General features: G+C 45.0%; 1 protein-coding gene across 3 annotated transcripts in view; it reads left to right on the top strand.

Annotated features, from left to right (window-relative positions):
• Positions 1-19652, top strand: part of DAB1 (DAB adaptor protein 1) — a 477594-nt gene that overhangs the window by 218594 nt on the left and 239348 nt on the right. For all 3 annotated transcript variants that reach the window (XM_057409280.1, XM_057409278.1, XM_057409281.1), the window contains exon 2: positions 11588-11659. The gene's annotated coding sequence lies outside the window, so the exon portion shown is untranslated. The remainder of the gene's footprint in view (positions 1-11587; positions 11660-19652) is intronic.

The following is a 19652-nucleotide window of genomic DNA, read 5'->3' as shown; positions in this document are numbered from 1 at the left end:
CTTTTTAGCATCAGCTGTGTCCGTAAGTTCACCTTACTGAAACATTAGAAATCTTTGTGTCAATTCTAATCTGAACCACGTAAGTGAGCTATCTGGTTTGCTCAGCTGGTTAACACAATCACTGACTTCCTTTGCCAGTGCAGATTCTCTTTCAGCATAAGTCCGATAGCAAACACAGGCAGGATGGTCACTGGGGCTGCCCAGGTCTAAGTGAGAGCATGTCAAAGCCCTCGAGTGCCTGATGTTGTGGCTGGTGACTTATACCTGAGTTTCTAAGAAGCCTGAGGAATTGCTGATATCGGCCATTAAAGGATGTGGTCTGGGCAATATCTACAAGTAGCAGTTGTTACTGCTTGCATGGCCAGCATCCCTCTAGCTCTGTGTATATAAGGGCTTATAGTCCCACATGGGACTATGTGGGGTTTGGCGATGCTCCAGCTCAGAGCTGACAGCACTTAGGCTGGCTGCAAGCATCTCCTGATTCATTTTGGTCCGCATGTGTCTAACAAGATAGCATCTGGGATGAGCGTCTAAAGGAGGTGAAGGGAAACAAAGGGAGAGAAGTGAGAAGCAGGGATGTGATGGTGCTTACCAGCCAGGGTGCCCCACTCGCAGCAGATCTCCCTGGAAAACTCATACTGATCAAGCACCGGTGACATTTGTGTTGGTTGTGTTATTACAGAGCTTGTGCTCTGGTGGAAAGCCAACAAAGAATAAATCGAAGCAATATTCCCAGACTGTGCAAAACTTGGGAATTTCGAAGCAAGCCTTCTCCAGGTACTTAAAATTCAGGAAGGCTTTTTTTGTCCTGGGTCTTGAGATGTTAATAACTTTGACTAATTGTCAACACCACCAATTACTATGACTGATACCTTATCATTCCCCACAATGAGCAATGCTAATTAAAATTGATTGTGCTGCTGTTCTGGCACAGCAGCAAGTTTCCTTTTCATTTTCTGTTTAAACATGAGCTTCTTGTGCCGATTTGGTGAATTAAATAAGGAAAGCTCATTATTCTGCTGTTTATTTTTGAGCAGGGGTTTTTCCGCCGCATCGGGAGCCTGTTACAAGTGTCAAAGAAATAGAAGAGCTTGAATTGAGTTTTATTTCTGGAGTACCAAAACACACACCTAATAATAATACTTGGAACTTTCATACCACGGTGCTTTCTTACATGATCACATTTCTGTATGAACATAACTACTCCTATTATCTCTGTAAGGTGGGTAAACACTATTACTTCTGTTTCCCAGACATTGAAGCTGAGACGCAGGAGCTTTGATTCTCTTAATAGCAGTGCACTTCAAGCTATTCACTTCGATTAGATCAGAGATCTCTGGCTTGCAGCAGCGTGAGCTGGTTGAGTTACGATTTGCAGCATTGGCTTGCTTCAGTTCTATGCAAACTTGGCTTTTTATTTCTCCCTTTCCTTTAAAGCATGATCAATTATTTCTCCCAAAGGGAGGATCCAAATTTCCTTGCTGCTGCCTTGCCCTGGGCTGGCTCCTGCCAGGAAATGTTGATTCCACGCATGCAGGGCACAGCCATGCAGGAGGGCTGGAGCTGTGCAGCCTCGTGTCCTCCTTTTTTGCTTCATCAGCAGAATCTTCTCCTGTCAGGAAGAGCTGTTCTTTATCAGGAAGAAGCTGCTTGTGGGGAGGAGAGGCTGCTAGATTATAGTGTAGGACAGTACGCTGAAGCTCAATAGTTTTTGTGTGTGTGTATACATATATATGTTATACATATATATGTGCAGTGCAGTGCTGCAGTCTGAAGTCAGCTGTGGTTTTATGTGAACATTTCCATGGGAAATGCTTATGGGATAGGTTATCAATGGAAGATGCACCTCTTTTCTTAGCTATTCTGCTGGTATCCTCTTTTTAAGTGGCTGATTGCAGTTAACAGCACAAGTCTATGACCTTATCCTGTTGGAGATTGATTTAATCTGAACAATTAATTCCTTCCATGATCAATATGTAATGAGTTAATATGTAATGGATATAAATGCATTGAATTGCCTGAGATACTCCTTACTTCCTCCTACTTAGTCTGTAAAATAAGCCAACTACTTCATGGCAGTGATTATAAATAGAAGTCTTTTATATGTTGCACTTTGTCATAAACAAGATCTGCCTTAGGTCTTGAGAGAAAGGGAGCCCATGTTTCTGTATGATATCTTGTATGAGCAGCACAGAGGAGTATGTCAATCAGAAAACTGGTTTACATTTATTGGGAAAAACCATTCAAATGCCTGGCACTTGTAAGCAAGATAGAAATATTTATAACACAGAAACACCAATAGCAAAAATCATACCTGAAAAGTAACTATTTCAGTCCTGAACACCACTTCCTGATTATTTACAGCTACCTGAGTTTCCTTTGAGCATTGATTTCTTCTGATCCTGATAGGAGCTCGGAGCAACCTTATAAATCTATAGAGTTCTTTGTGCCATAGTGTAAATAGTTCTTGCTGCTAAAAAGGGGACATCCTGCCCCCTTGGGTTGGCTGTCCTGCTCCCCCAGTGGTGTTCACAGGGACCTAGTTCAAGTCAAAATGTGGCTGAAAAGTAATATAACAAGCAATGATAAGAAGAAATGGTTTTGGCAGTCACCAGCTGCTGGACATGGGGTTTCTGCATGGTTATGGGAAAGCCAAGGTGGCACAAGGCAGCGGGTTCTTGGGGCAAGCCCACCTCCACCGCAGCAGCATGGGGTGATGCTCAGTTGAGCTGACCCCACAAGCAAGGCTTCCTGCTGACTCTCTAATGGTGCTCTCCTGAGCATTTCACCTAGGTTAATTTGTTGGGAAAGTGCTGGAGATGGTGCTGTGGAAGTGCAAAGTGTTCTGACTGGACATCAGCACTCTTCTTTTGCAGTAAAAGAACGCTGGTACATGTTCAGCAGACACGCACTGATGGCACCATTATCAAGGAGTTAGCGTGTTGCCATTAGCACATGGAGCTGTGAAATAACATGCCAAGTGTGTCTTCTTGAAGCACATTGGACCTAATTCTCCTCTCATCTGTACTGATGCCTCTCCATGGAATACACTGAAGTAGCTCATGATTTACACTGTAGAAAATCAGAGAGGAATCATGGATGACTGACTTCCTCACTGTAACAAGCTGTACACGGAGGCAGAAGTTTTTGCTTTCTCCTCTATTTCCCAATGTCCCCTGGAGTTTTGCCGTGAAAAGTCAGTGATGAAAATCAAGGATGAAGGGGGGGGGCAGGAAAAATGTCATTTGGGTTGTGATTTGCTGTTAATTAAACCTTAGCGTGACACATCCTGTATGTCAGGGGATTCCCGATTCTCATCTCAGTGGCCTGGTAGAACAGAGGAGCATCTCCATCGAGATCAATGCTCATTATTATTTTCCTCATTATCATCATGATTCTCATCAGTATTTGTTCTACAACACTGGCTGTGGAACAGAAGCATAGGCAGAGATGACCCTTGCCTTTCGCAGGTGAGAAACACAAAAAGGCTACAGAGGAGAAAATGACAGTGAACTCGTGACAGAGAATTAGATCCAACTACTCAAAAGTCAAAATCAGCCTTTCTTTCCACTGCAAATGACATGATGAGATAATCAGTTTTCATTATTTTCATCAGAGTAGTAGCACTTGCACACAGGTTGAACCCCCCAGTGCGCAAGATGGTGATGGATGTTATCAGACAGGTTTTAGCTGCATGAAGCTCACACATCTGTGCAGGAGAGGGACTCAGTAGTAGATGGGAATGAAGTCTGCCCGAATAACAGACAAAGCATACGGGGAAAGTGATGGAATTTGGTAAATGGTCCCTAGAGGGAGATGCTCTGGCCTGGAAGGGAAGGTCCGCAGCCTTGACCCGTTCACCTCTGGTACACTAAATAGGGTTTTGAGAACTGTTCTTTCTCCTCCGTTGCAAGAGTGTAACTGGAGGGAAAATGCTCGTTTTACAGTCTCAGGCCTGAACCGTGGCTTTAGGGTGGCACTTTAGGTGACAGGGTGCCCAGTCTTACCTAGCAGTAGCAGTGGGTTGACATCAGGATGTGGTGGCTTGGCCTTGGAGAAGAACCGACAGAAGCAAGGTTCAGCTCTTGCTCAGTGCCTCACTTACACTGCCATGTACGTGTGGGAGACCTCAAACACAGCAAGCATTTGAAGATCTGACCACCTTGTTTTGCTTATTGACCTCTTGTAAAACCTGTGAAAAGGACCAGAGAAAAAGAGGTGTCCTTTGACTTAGGGACCTGGACCTTCCTGCTTAAAGTGTTTAATTTCCTTTGGATGATCTGGAACAGAGAGGACTCTTGCCAACCTGACAGCTTATTTCTACTGATCCGAGGTGTAGGAGGAGGTGTGTGATTTCTCTGACTCATGTTCTGACAAGCTACTGATGATCCCACCGCCATCCCATCAGTGCTGGTAGTTTCTCCTGATAGAAAGTCATCTGAGGTCAGGAAGTGGATGGAGGTGTTAAGGCTTTCACATGGAACTGATGGGATACAAACAATTTGAAGCTGTAGGCTGCACCACAGGAAAGCTGCAGCTTTCCTGTGTGGGGAAAACCACAGCTCAGAATATAACAACTATTGAAAGCTTTGGGGTTCGGGAGCAGATCAAAACTAGTGAGGATCTGCCTTGCTCCCAGCCTGATGAAAGGGGTGTTAATCCTGCTGCTCATAAAGAATTTAAGATTGTAAATGTGTGAGGCACAGCCTGGAAGATTAGAAGAACATTTAAATAAATGATAGAGGCTGGATTGGCAGAAAGGCTGTCATGCCGGGATCAACTTTTCTCTCTTCCACACTAGCCAGTTCCCAGCCTCCATAGCTTAAAGTTATGGAGAAGTAGTGTTCTGATAGAGGTTATCAGGATCCTGCCTATGGCCGATGTCCAGTGGTCGCTGTCATGACGTCCATCTGCAGGTCCTGTACAGTGCACTTATCACTCTGTGGGATGCTGGTTTAACAGCAAGCTCCTCCAAATAAACTCTTGGGAAGAAAGGCATGCCTGCCAGGGAATGGACAAGTGCAGTGGGTTGACCTTAGCTAGCTGCTCAAAGGTCCATCCAGCTGCTCTCGCCCCTCCTCCTTAACAGGGTGGAAGGACAAAACATGATGGAGGAGCTCATAGGTTGATAAAGACATCACTTACCAGTTACTGTTATGGGGGAAAACCAATTTATGGCCACTTAAAACTCGAGTAGGATGGTGAGAAACAAAGACAGAAACTTAAAACATCTCCTCCCCACGTCTTCCCAGGCTGAACTCCACTCCTTCATTCCCAACTCCTTACCTCCTCCTCCTCCTCCCCCCTGCAGCAGCATAGGGTGGGTAGGAACTGGGGGTTGTGGTTATTCTGTAACAGCCCCTCTCTGACACTTCTTCCTCCTTACACATTTTCCCTGTGCTTGTGTGCACCCATCCTCCAGGATGAACCTTCTTCAGTGTGGAGTCTTCAGTATGGGTATCTGTTCTGGACTGATCCTCTCCTTGAGCTGCAGGGAAATACCTGCTCCAGTATGTTGTAGGAAATTTGCCTCCATGACCAAAGGCACCAGAGCTCCCCTGTCCAGCAGGAAGCAGCTTCTGCTTGCAGGGCACTTGTGGCTGGCAGTGGTGGGGATCCATGCATGGGGACCCCAAATCTGTTGTTTGTGCATCCACGAGGTAAAGAAGTGATTTGATGTGTTTTCCTGGCCGTTCCAACACACCAGCTATGCCTTCTGCCTCTTGTTGCAGCTTTGGTCTCCCCTTCTAGGAGCAGCATTAAGTTGCAAGCATTTCATTAGGTAATCTTATATTTTGGTTTAAATGCTCACATAAAGGTTTAGCTATATTTCAGAATATTATCGAATCATATCATAGAATCACAGAATGGTTTGGGTTGGAAGGGGGCTTCTAATATCTTAGATAATAGCTTTGGTTTATAAAGCAAAGGACAATGCTGATTTATTGCAGGAAACAACCAGAATACTGTTTTTTTTTTCTTCTGAAAAAGGTTTCATTGCAAGGTATAGGATTAATGCATCACTCAGAAAACCAAACCAAACCCACCATATTTATTCCTCCCCTTCCTCTCCAAGCATTGAGGATCTGCTCAGGTTCATCTTCATACTCATTTTTGCTGTGTTAGTGGCACTCACCGCACTGAACCCCGCACATGCTTTCCAGGTTCCTCCAGGAACCTGGTTTGAGGAGATGCTCTTTGCACTGAAGTGCTTTGTGGGTCAGACTCTGGAGGTGAACTCATGTCATAGTCAATGTTTGCTGTGGGTAAGAAGGGGTTTGGGGCTGTTATGGCCCCACAGAGGGTGGCAAGCTGCTCCCTCTCATGTGAGCATTATAACGTGGTGTGTGTGCGTAGCACATGGGTTAATGGGCTGCGGCTCAGCCTTGCTGGAAATTGCTTGTGACCATAGCACTGCGGTGATGTTTGACCTCTCCTGGCCCTGAACCAGAGCAGTGTCCCCTTTGGGTGAGATCCCTGCTGCTCTTTGCAGCAAACTACAACTCTAAACCTTTTTATGCACTTCAGATGGCTGCTGGGGAGAGGAGGCACAGGATATTTCCCTCTTATGAAAACCCCTTTTATGGGGAAAGGTATATTTTAGCAGTACGGATTTTCCTGACGTATTTTGTTGAAAGGCAGCGTGGTTGCCAACGTGCATCTGCGTGTGCTAGGAGCACAGAGCTGGGTGTTGGGTTTGTGTATGGTAATTTGCCCCTCCGGAGCGCAGCACAGCTAATGAGCACAGTCCCTCCAGTCATAGGAAGCACACAGACCCTCCTCAGAACATATTGCAACCAGCCTCTGCTGACCAGACTCATGGAAAAGCTGTATTTGATGCATGTTGCATGGCTTTCATTATTAATTCTGAATCCATACAATTAGGGGTCCAAAATTAATATGTTTTTATCCATTAAATCCATTAAGTAAGGAAAATATTGATCCCTGCCTCAATTTCTCACTGTTATAAAATAGGGATTTTCATTGTTTCATTAGTTTGTCAGTGCACTGCATGTACTGGAGTTGGCAATACATCTTGTATGAACATCAGCTCTGCTATCCTCTTGCCTTCCCTTCCTTCCACCAAGACTTAGGTCTTTTTTTTGTTTCCCTTCCTGTGGGTGTTGCGGGATGTGTCTGCTCCATGGATAGAAAGGATAAAATGCCTTCTTGTGACACCAGAAAGAAAATGATCCAGGGAGTTACAGACCACTAAGTCTTTCATTTGTACCTGGTAAACGGGTTCAAATGATAAGCAAAAAAGAAAACATTTGGGAGATGCTGATAAAATCAGGCTTATCCAGTAGAAAGGTACTGAGGTGTATGGCTGGAAGTGATAGGAAAAGCCTAAGTTTGATGACCCATCAGGTCACTTACAGTCTTTCACTCTTAATCTCTTAGAAGTCTTTGAACTTGTCAATAAGAAATGAAGAGAGAGAAACTGGCTTATCTCATTCATTTATGATATTGAAAGCTCTTTAGCAAGGTATCTCGTAGAAAGCAGTCAGACAAGGTAGGTGTGTGACAGGGAAAAGTATAGTCGTGACTCAAAACCTGAAGCTGAAGATTAGGTATAACCAGGCAGCTTTCACCATTGCAGAGGGTTAAACCAGGGGTTCCCTCAGTGTTCCTAAGTCCTCCATGAGGTCTTTGATCTGGGATGGAGATGGGGTGGAAGGGTAGCTAGATTTGTCCTAGCTGAGGTCATTCAAGTGCAGGGAAGGCAGTAAGGAAATTGGAGCAACCTAAAGGAGCCAATAAGCACAATGACATAACACGTTCAGTGTTAATGTGTGGCTTTTCCCCCACCCTGTATTTGCTATGGTCAAACCACAAATAAACCAGTGTTCAGTTCTGCAGTCCATGCAGGAGAACATCCTGGTGGGGCTGCTGGTGGGGGAAGAGATGACCTTTCTATGATAACCTCCCCAGGAGGGTCTGCATTTCAGGAGGGTCTGTGCCAGGGACTTCAGACTCTGATTAATGATGCTTTTTCAGAAGTACAGAAGGCACATACACAACAGTATCAAAAACTCCAGCAATGGTACTTGGCATCAGAGTACTCCCGTTAGTGAAGGAACCCAAATTAAGAGGCTTCACGTATCGGTAAGAACACTTTCCCAAATCACTACTGGGATTTCAGTTACATTTTCTCCCTCCTTTAGACCTTGCATCTTGTTTCTTTTAAATAGCTCTTTGTCCTAAACAGAAACCTTGAATCAGAGTTAGAAACAGGTGATTCTTTTGCTTTGCCTGCTGCTCTGTTATACCTGGGTGGGTTCCCTGCACCACTGATTTAGATCACTGTGCCTTCAAATTGATGGAGCCTCCTGCCTTTCCTTCCTTCTCTTCCCTTCTCATCTCTCTGCTTTTCCCCACTACTGTTCAAGCTGGAAAAGAGCCACTACATGTCCCTTTCAAATGCAGGGACTGAAGTCCTCAATGTTGCTAATTAGCAGCAAGAGACTTTTAAGGAATTGCAACATTGCATTGTTACGATTTGGGAAACAAAAGCTGAATAAGAACTGTAACGCTTAACTATGGAATTGTACTTTATTTCTCTCTAATACAGGCTAAGCTGCCTTACAGCAATCTTTTTAAATGTAATGATTGAGACTATTATAGGAAATACTATACAAAGCAACATATTTTTTTTTTGCAGCCTAAATAATAAGTAGGGCAAGGTTTTAAATGAGGCTAGAGTAATGAATGCTGTACAATAATTTTGATGATGAATTTCCCCGGAGGATAAAGTGGAAGAACAGAAGCAGGCTGTATTTAATCATGCAAAGTTAAAGGAATGCAGACCAACAAATATTTATAGAGATGTACAGCGTTTCTAACCTTTTCTGAGCTATTCTTGCCCCTTTTCACCTGAGAAACATGGCAAAAATTGGCGCGTAATAATTATGAGGAGGAACTGATCACATAGGGTCAAGTGTTTCTTTTGATGCAGTGCACAGAATTTCCTGCTTCCTTACAGGCTGGAGGACTCGAACAATAAGACATTTGTTTTTCACAGCTATTTCATTCATCAGTGACTCTGAAAAGCTTGCTTTGAGCAGATAGATGACATATTCTGCAGCTGCTCTTCACCTGGTATTGACCCAAGGAGATGTGTCCCCACTGTAAGAGCAGAGCTCTGTGCAGAGATACTAATTCTGCTCCCAAAAGCAACATCTCAGAATCACAGACCAGTTTGTGTTGGAAGAGACCTTAAAGCTCACCCAGTTCCAACCCCCTGCCAGGGGCAGGGACACCTTCCACTAGAACAGGTTGCTCCAAGCCCCATCCAACCTGGCCTTGAGCACTGCTGGGTTCACATACTGAGCAGGCTCCCAATCTTTGCCCTGTGCTCCATCACCAAGTGTAGACCTGCTCTTCTGATGCCTGTACCAAAGGCCATCATCCTCAAAGGTGATGCTTCTCAGCTGTGGTTTAATCCAGTCTTTGCTGTTCGTCTTGAGGAGGCAAGCACAACTTCAGAAACTAGCAGACACTTAAAAAGTCACTGCTGGCATTTGGCTTAGCATGTTCCTGGTGGTTTTGCCCAGAGGCACATGTTTGTGATAGCATTAGGCAATCATTCCATAAAGCATAGGGTTTGGTTGCTTTGGGGGGGGGATTGGTTTTTAATAACTGTTCAAAGTAGGGTATTTCAGCAGACTTTAGCTCAACATGTACCAGTATTCACACCGCAGAGGCAAAACCTCGAAGATTTCTATTCTGCTCATCAATACTTAAAGTGTATATTGATTTCCAATTTAGGTGTTAACTTTTTAGCTCTTAGAAATGCTCTTGATATCAATTTTCACCTTGCGTGGTGTTCATTATGAACGCTACGATTGCAAGCGAGCTAGAATCTCATCTGGCGAGACGATTAGTTCGAGTGAGTTCAAGATTGCAACGTGCAAAGATTTACTCGTCTTGTCTAAGCATCACGGTACCATGAAATATCTGCTTTTAAGCCAACGACCTGAGAAATGCTTTTATTCTAGCCTGGCACAGGCTTCCCCTACTGTTTCTCAGTCTGTGTAGCCTCTGAAATGATATAACAAACTAATTAATAGCGCTGTTTATTACATTCATGTTGTTTTCACGTCATAACTCATAGAAAATGAGCCTGAGGTCCACAGCTCACGTTGCTGGGTGGCTGGCCTTTATTTAAGCAATAAGCCACACATGACAAGCAGTGCATTGCCATGCGATTATGCCTCCTGTAGCGTTAGGAGGCACAAGGTCAAAAGGCTCAGTGGCTTTGACTACCTGAGAAGTGCCATGTAATCCCCTGCAAATGGGCTGTCTGCAATGTGTTATTGCTGTATCAGAATAATTTCTTCTTAAAGGCAGCCCCCTGAATTACCTCTGTAATTGGCACAGGTATGACTTCACTGACTGCCAATCAGAAATCTTCTTTGTCTTGGGTTTTAACACCTTCATTTCAAGTTCAGGTCATCTGAATAAATGGGTTTTGTTAATGGTGTTTTACCCTTTTTGTGCTGAGTCCCATCTGCTTGTTTTTAGCAAGGAAAGCCCCCTGCAGTAGCTTTTGTATCATCAGCAGGCACTGAATAGTGACTGCAAAGTCTTGGTAGAGCTGGTAACACACAGGCCATGGCCTGACTTGTAGTGCCTAGAATGTTATTTAGACTCGGGAGCTCAAGGAAGTAAGGGGAGGGTGGATAGCAAGGTAAGCACTTCAGGATGCGGGAGCCATGGCCGGGATTTCAAAATCGATGTGTAGCCATCAAATGCTTTCAGCCTAGCTGTGTCTCTTCCCTTTTATTGGCAAACATAACCCCAAAATGATAAAATCATCCCAATTTACAGTCCTTGTTGATAAAAACAGTACACATGGGTCACAGCTTTACTAGCCTGAGCAAATGAGGAGCAGGCCACAAGAAGGACACTATCTATCTTAGTGATACTGAAAGGACTGTAGACGGTATGGTTTTTGGAAGGGGGGGCCCAGATGGGGGGGGGGATTCCCCCTTTTTTCTCCCCACTTTTAAGCCCCAGCAGAAGACAAGGTAAAGGCACAGCTCCTGGGAAGCTCCCTGAAGTTTCTTGGCTTGTTTCACTGACTTCCAGCCAGCAGTGATTTCTTTGGCAGGGGATAAAAAAGCCTGCACTGATTCCCATGGTCAGTCCCAGAGGTTGTTGTTCCTTTGGGAAAATGGGAATAGATGCCAGAGGTCATAGATCACCTGCACCTCATGTCTGCCAGTGGGTGGGGTGAAGGTGTGAAACCCGCTGGTTGAGGGATGCTGTGAAAGTTGCTCCCTAGGCTTTGGGGACAAAGTGAGAGGAATCATCATCCTGTTAGAGGGCAAAAACTTAACAAATAGTTTGAAAGGCTTAAAATAAATCTATCTCCATAACCTGCCTGCAGTACTTATTTCCTTAGATATGTTATAGAGGTAATGATACCTCCACCGTGAACTCAATTAACCTTCCGCAGCCTTCCGTGTGACAGGGAATCCTAAATCTTCTTCTTTATGAGTATGTGCAAGATTTGAAGCTGCTCTGAACTTAGCATTAATAAATGGCATTTCCTAATTAGTGCCCATTTATTTGTTTTTTGCAGTGAGAAAGATACGGTGGCTGTGAGTGAGATCTAGCGCTCATGGTTGAGAAGAGCTTTTCACAAAGGAGTGAGGTACCTTTATATTATTATTATTGTTATTATTTATTTATTATTATTGTTGTTATTTTGTTGCAAATCTGTTGCTCTGTGTGTGCAATTTGGGGTTTCCATTGTTCAGTGATGATATTAAGGAATTTCTTTGCTTCTCTGTGTTGTTTTGTATGAATGGGCATCCGTTGCCTATAAGAACTGTGCCTCTCCTCTGCGTGAGACCTGCTGTGTTTTGAGTTTCCTATGGAAGTGCTATGGGAAAAAGGATAGGAAGAAAAACCTGTGTACCACAACTCGGTTTCCCTACTAATCTTCCCTCTGCTCTGTGATACATCCTAGTAGGTGCATATTGACTCAGTAATGTTCACTCCTGCCTCGCTTCTGAGACCTTTGCATGAAGACAGGCTGTACAGAGCAAAATGTATCATCTGGGAGGGAGGATGTCAGCAATAAATGAGAAAACAAGAGAAATGGATGATCCACTATAATGCATACCCTATAATATAATCATTGTTGTTTGATAAGAGACACTCTTGCAACTCTCAGTGCCCTGCTAGGTATGTCTGGATTTATTATTCAGAAAGGCACAATCAAATCTCTTCATTCAGTTGACAAATGGGAGCTATTCAATTCAGTATCTGTCTCTTATTTATAGCATATAGTGGGGTGATTTATATGCTAGCTCCACATCTTCCAAAACAGTTTTAATTAGCAGCACTGGCTATTAGAATGAGAGTTCTGCAGCTTCCCTGTCACACACATCCCCTTCAAACTGAATAGAAATCTTGCTCTTTGCCAGGCAGTGCTTCTCTATTTATTTCTTTTGGTAACGGTAGCAAGAGCCTAAGCTACTAAAGCAAGTGCTTGATTAGCTCAGAGGATGCATTTCTGTTTCCAGCTCCAAGGGGGAAGACAGGGGAGGTTGAAGAAGGTAATGCCATTTATTGCTGTGCCTTGGGGAAACAGGGCAATCCTTGGGGCATTAGCACTAACGTCACCCAGAGCCTGCCGATGTCTTAAGTGGCTTTGGTTTTGAGACCAAAGGAAGTGTCAAAGATGCCAGGTCCAGCTGCTCAGGCTGCGTGCATGGATGTTCCTGGATCCTGCTCTGCTTGGAGAAGGATGGATTGGAATGCTCGTCTCAGCATGTCCTGTGGTTAGAGCACTCACATGATTTTTCCTTTGTGCATTGTCTGATGGTGTAAGTAAGCCTTTCCCCCAGCTGTTCCCTGATCAGGAGAGCTGCTCTGGCTTGTGGTCTAATTGGTACCCCTGAGGTACAGACCAACGCACAGCACGGCACAGAGGTGAATTCAGCAAAGGCACTAGTTTGAGTCCCTATTATTTAAACGCATCTGGTAGGAATGTGATTCCTTTGAGATCTCTGCCTATCTGTCAAACCTGAGATCAGCCAACAGGTTCAAAAGTTATTTGGGGGAGCAGTGACTGACAGTGCAATTGCATGTCTCTTGTTGTTTTTTTTTCCTGAGAAACCAGGCAAAAAAAGCGCAGGAAACGTAAAGAGTTATTTTTGTGCTTTATGCAGCATGGGTAGCATGCAGAATGGTCTGTTGTTATGCTTCCACTGATCATTTTTTGACATGAGCAATGCAGTCATTCTGTCTTCACATCAAGGAAGCCTTTGTACTACTTGTCACCAGCGCACAGTGTCTCTGTATACGTGTAAACTCGATGTTTGCTGCATCCCGTCGTCAACGCTGCTGCTGCCTGCGGGTGCTGCTAAATCTTTGGGTGTTTTACAGCAGCGTGCTGTCAGTGGCATTTATTGTGGAGAGCAAGAAAACCTTAGAAAGTCTTTAATTTGAGGTGGATAATAACATGAAAATGAGCACTGGACCTGGTCGTGGATGCTCAGTGTCTCTATGTGTCCTTCCCCTGGAGGAAGGATGCAAGCCACAACTGAGAGAGAGGAGGCTGAGTGAAGTTCATTGCTGTACTTTTGTAGTTCAACGCTGTACATTTGTAGTGCTTAGGAGGACTGATGGGAAAATGTGGCACTAGGAGATGAGGACACAAGAAATCCTGCTACAAACAAGCCTGCAATGAATGTGGTCAGAAGGAAGGGTGAATGGGGTGGGGAATAGTAGGGAATGGAAATGGTTCCTGCAGTTTGCAGCTGGGTTCGGCCTGGAGAAGAGAAGGTTCTGGGGAGACCTTAGAGCAGCTTTCAGTACCTAAACGGGCTACAGGAAACCTGGAGAGGGGCTTTGGACAAGGGCCTGTAGGGACAGGCCAAGGGGAATGGCTTTAACCTGCCAGAGGGGAGACTGAGATGAGCTCTTAGGCAGAAGCTCTTCCCTGTGAGGGTGCTGAGGCGCTGACACAGGGTGCCCAGAGAAGCTGTGGCTGCCCCATCCCTGGCAGTGTTCAAGGCCAGGTTGGACACAGGGGCTTGGAGCAAGCTGCTCTAGTGGAAGGTGTCCCTGCCTGTGGCAGGGGTTGGAACTGAATGAGCTTTAAGTTCCCTTCCAACCCAAACCAGTCTGGGATTCTGTGATAGTCTGATGGGTTCTGCAGCCAAGACAGCCCCACAGCCACGTGTAATTCACAAATTAATCCCTACACTGAGAAGAAGTCACAGTTCTCTCTGGCTGAACGCAAGTTAGATTTTGACTTTTTCATCTACAAATGTTCTGGTTGGGTATTTTTATTTCCTTTCTGAGCATACTGATAAAGCACATTGCTTAAGGACGCTTACGAATTATTAACATACTTGGTCTTGTCTTCAAGCCAAGTGAATAGTGTTCTGTAAGCTCTCTTTGGGTATTACACTAAGTGCTTTTCTGCTGCAATTCTCATACAATGTAGGGCTGAATTTGATAGTGTTACCTATTAGTGATTAGAGAGTGTAGGGCTGAATTTGATAGTGTTACCTATTAGTGATTAGAGAGTGAAGGGCTGAGTTTGATAGTGTTACCTATTAGTGCTTAGAGAGTGAAGGGCTTTCAGTGTGTCTGTACAGCACAATTGGCTTTGATTGATAGATTAGGCTTTGTGCATCTCATCAGTTTTAAATTTACCTTAAAGTAATGAGGTTTCCTGTTAGAATTCCTCTTTTCCCCAGCATTTTGAAAACATGAACTGAGGAGGAAAAGAAGGAGGAGAGAGAGCACTTTTGTTCATAAACACTTAAATTGTGCATTAGTCAGTGGTACAGGCTGAACTCTGCCAGAGGAAGGTCCTTTTAAATTAACAAAATATTAACATTGTAATTATTGAGCATGGATAATAGTTATGAATTATGGATCAGCCAGGTTAGCAAAGTCACAGCTGCCTAATAGAGAAAGGTATGATGGGAATGTGAGGGAAGATGATTGAGGATCCCCTCTTAATGTTTTCATATGCTCCTCTCAGTAAAAGACGTTGCTTCTCCTTCTGCTGGTCCCAGAGAGCTGTGGAAGCCCACCAAGGGCTGGAGCATCACTGCCTGAGGAACACCAGTTCTATGGGAGGATGGCATTTGTGCCACCAGAGCTTTTTGGTGTGCCAGCTCAGCTGGGAAGCCCTAGGTGCTGAGCTGTATTTGGCACCGTCACCATTTGTCACCACTGAGAAGTCCTGGTGTGCTCCAAGGCGCAGCATCTCCAATGGGAATCACTGCTGCTTTTAAGCCTTGTCTTCCCTGAGGCGGCTGGGGAGGGTGGCAGCGGTGCCGGGGTGGTTTAAGGACCGTGGTTCTAACTTTGCTGATGACCCACTATCTCATCTTGAGAAATAGCTTCCCGTCATTGCCTCTCCGCTCCCCTGTCTGTAAGGTGAAGATAACGTCATGTCATACCTACCTCTGCAAAGGGTTTTGACATCTATGAAGGAAAAGTGCGACTTCGAAGCGTGCGGAGAATATCCTACTGCCAAGTGAATCCAAGAGGCAGAGGATCCAACAGTGAATTCATCCAGGCAGTGCTCTCTACTAGGAGATGTATTTTTTATTCTATGACTGGGTGCTCTGGCAAGAGGTCCTGCCCTGTCCTTCTCCATTTTATAAGGGCAACTTGCTGGTGGTGTTAACCCGCATCCGCTCCTCCATCAGTTATTCAGTTTGTATGTGGGCAGCTCCTTGCCTTTTCTTCAGCCGCCTCTATTCTCTCCAGGCAAAACCTGGTTTGCTTTGACTTCTTTTTTCAGAGGAGGGCTGTAATGTGTTGGAATTGTTTGCAGTAAACTGTTGAGATTCAGTGACCTTTGTTAATCAGGAAGGGTTTGGTTTGTGTTTGAGGTCTGCAGGCAGAATTAATCATATGTAAACTGTTTGCTTTAAGAAGTCTCTTACTGAATTTGGGATTTCCCAGGTAGCCACTAAAGGTCAGAGGCTGGAGGCAGGAGCTGTGAGCAGCTGGGAAGAGGGGAGCTGGAGGACAAACTGTCTCAGAGCAGTTTCAGAAGTAGGGAGGGTCCTGTGGTAGCACGTGGCTTTGGGGAGAGCCCAACGTGCTTGAGCAACTGGCCTCAAGCCAGAAATTGAGAGTACCTAAAGGAACAATATACAAACAAGCAGCGTGCTGTGGTACCATGCTCATATTTGCTTGCATATTGTGCTGCTTCAAAAGCAGGGTTTTGAGCTTTCAACAAGATCTTCCTTGGCCCTACAAGACTCTAAAGTCATATTGATGCTGTCAGTGTCAGCTGTTTGTGAAAGCAGTCTGTCCCTCCAAGTGTCCACCTAAACCTTCCCAGCACTGTGGTGCTATAGCAAGGACCATCCAGAGTCCTGTCTGGGTGAGAGCACAAGAGCTGTGCTGAGGAGGGAACTCCTGAGTCTCTGCAGGGAGCAGAAAGGCACTGCTGGCCTGAACGTGCTGCTTGATGTACTGGGGAAGAGGAGGTTAGAGGCAGTTTGTCTTTGCAGTTGTACAAGTGGGTGAACTGCATCAAGTTGTCGTCAGCATCCTGAAGTATCAAAGGTGTAGAAGCAGAGGAAAGGTAGGGACTGTCTCGATTATCCAGGTGTATGTCCTGTGCCTTCGTGTCACACTTTGGAAGTGGGTTTCCCAAGAAGCTCCCTGAGATGAAGCAAAGCTCTTGGTCATGTTGAGCAGTTCATGGTCTGAGCGCTGGAAGGTGGGTCTGAAGCTGCCAGTGCAGAGCCCTGTGAGGAGAGAGAGGATTTCCCCTGCCATTGTGCTTTGTGTCATTGCTAAATACATTCAGTGAGGTTTAGCTTGGGGGATTTCACAGTATAGCAAACCCCTATGGGGTTCTTCTCTACCAGCCTCTATAGCAATGATTATGGGGACCTTCTAGCTCTGGGTTAAATCCATAATGGAGGAAAGAGTAGTTGTCAAAAGAGAGGGACAGTAGTCATTGACACTGTAAAGGTTGCAGTGTCTTGGTGTATAGGGTCCGTACTAAGGAAGGCCTGTCTGTGAATTTTGCAGAAGTCGGCATGTTTAAACCCAACTCTTAATGTTGTTTTAATGCATTTTGCTATATTCAGAAGTGAGTTTTTACCTGCGAGCCTTTGGCGTGCTGTTTCTCATTGAAGACAATGTTTGGGAGATGTCTCACCAATTGGTTGCACTGCAGTGATGTCTGCTTTCCTATGGTGCAGCTCTGTTGTTTACCCCATTGAGCCTCTACAGATGATGCAGAGGACCCTTGTTTTCAAGTTTTTATCAAGTCTTGGGGAATAATGGCATTATATGTTATAGGGAAGCACATTTGGAGGATGCTTCATTCACAGAAGCACATCATGTCGGGAGGCTTTCCCTGACTTCTTTGCCCATACAGGGGGAGGACTTCTCGAGCACTGTTGACCCTTCCTTTCCTTGCAAGAAAGCAGAAAGAGGGAGTGGCACCTCACCAGGCATCCTTTTGCAGAGTGTGCTCTTCACTAGGGATGCATTCAGGGCCTGATTTGTCCTAGGGTTCCTAGGCTCCAAGATGGCTCAGAGCCCTGGGGCTTCTCGAGGCTCATCCTGTGGCAGTGAAACAGGGGAATTGCTCTTTCTCCTGGTGATTAAAGAACAGAACTTTCTCTCTAAAGGGTTTGTTCCTTAAGAGCATTAATAGAAAAATTATGGGCTAGGAATATTTCCATCCAATCCAGAACACACAGAAAGCTGGGATATGAATGATTTAAAGACTGGGGGAAAGCATAAAGATGTTGAGGTGAATTTACTACTTTGTTCAGTGCCACAGATTGTGTGAGAGCTCTTCAGCATGAATTAAAGAAGGGTTCCAGTCATGAGATATTACAGTTTAATTCAGACATTATCACAGTCAGGGAGAAGACAGTAATGTAATTGCACAACCAAATAGGATTTCCCATACTGGATTGCACCTATGATGTATTTGGTCCTGTTTCTATATGGACAGTGCTATGCGTGTCAGAACAAATGATGTGATATGGAATAATAGGCAGCTGTGGAAGGATTTACCTGGAGCAGGCTCTGCTACTGATAGTTGGCTCGTATCCCAAGCCTAACCATGAGAGTTCATTGTTAAAAAGCCTTGCTGGCTGTGAGTGAGGATGTTCTCCTGACCTTCAACAGCCTCAATGTGTCAATGAACCACCTACCTCTGCACCTTGTTCGTATGAAATAGCAGGGAGCTCTGCCAGGACAGTGTGTTCAAAACCAACATCTTTTAAAGGCAGTTTTAAATGTGGTGTTTGTCAGAGTCATCTGTTGCCAGGCTTTTGTACTGAGAAGATGGTATATTAGGCAGCCTGCTTTATCTTCATTAAACCACTCACCACTCGGGTATACCAAGTACACCAACCCCCTGTCACTTCTTATTCCTTCCTTCTCCAAATTGAAGAAGGTGCCAGTTTTTCTTGCCTCCAAAGACATTTGCAGATGGTACCTAAGCTATTTATCTGTGTTTTCTTTTTGAGGTCACGTGTGCCAGTGTTTCAGTCAAGGTTGGTTACACTTCCTGGCTTGGTATTTTAAGTGTCATTCCTTGTTCTAGTCTCCCATGATCCTTGCTTTGACATTCTGGCTACTTCTATTTACAGACCTGTGACTTCCCTGGAGCTTTTGTTTCTCCTAGAAAACGTCGAGGAAATAAGAGGTGGTTGAGGAGCATCACTGTGCCTGTGCGACTTCCGTGCTAGATGTGTTTTAGCCTTCTGGAGGCTTTCTTCCCTCCTGATTTTTCTTTTCCAGTTTAAGAATTTCCAGCAATGGCTCTAAAGTGAGCCCAGTGCTCTGTCTCTTCCCATTTTTCGGCTGAGAAAGCTCTGCACTGTGTGTTACAGAGGCTATCAAAATGGGGTCTATTGCACATCAGTGGTCCACCGGGTGTTTGCTGCTCTCTTCAGAAGCAGCATTCCCGGAGCCGTGCCGTGAGGAGCTCAGTGAACAGATGGGCCAGGAATGTACCTTGCTCTCGGTGGGTCTGGAGAATGAACTCATTATCCAGCCAGTGGTCTGTCACACGAGGCTCATTTACCAGTGGCTGGTGTGAAAAAACAGCCCCTGGAAAGCAGTGCCTTGCAGGGTGCGAGTGCTGCTGTACCAGCCATGTCGGTGTCATTCAGTGAGCAAGCTGGTTTGGGTACGAGGAATTAGGGAGGAAGCCTGCGGAGGCAGAGAGTTTACAAATAGGCATCAAAAAGCTCTATAAAAGATGTCAGAAAGTCCAGTTTTGGGGAATCAAAAAATGTCACGTGCGGAGGAGCCCCATTTCAAAGCTGGTTCTGCAACTTGGGCACACACAAAGATCCCATTTCCTTCGGTGGTATGTCCTGCCAAGTAATTCCCTAAAAAAGCCATAAAGTATTAACAAGACATGCTAAAAAAACACTGTGTTCAAAGAAGCAAAAAGGATCAAAAGGTCCCAGGTTATGCTAGGCTGGATAGGTAGCTGGACAGCTTTCCATCTTCCTCCTCTTCATATGCCAACTGGGAGACACCTCAGTGCCCCACACGGTTCATCCTCCCGCGTTAGCAGCAAGGGAGCATCCATGGAGGTGCTGAGCCCAAATCACCTAAGGAATTAATGTCTTCCTCCTCATTTCTTGCCTGCTCTCATCAGTGGGGAGTACTCC

The sequence above is a fragment of the Pezoporus wallicus genome, unplaced genomic scaffold, assembly GCF_028554395.1.
Source record: "Pezoporus wallicus isolate ANWC-B61680 ecotype Strahan unplaced genomic scaffold, APGP_CSIRO_Pwel_v1 contig_8108, whole genome shotgun sequence".
NCBI classification, from domain to species: Eukaryota; Metazoa; Chordata; class Aves; order Psittaciformes; family Psittacidae; genus Pezoporus; species Pezoporus wallicus.
Note: the sequence above shows the minus strand (reverse complement) of the source record. Positions and strands in the feature narration are given on the sequence as shown.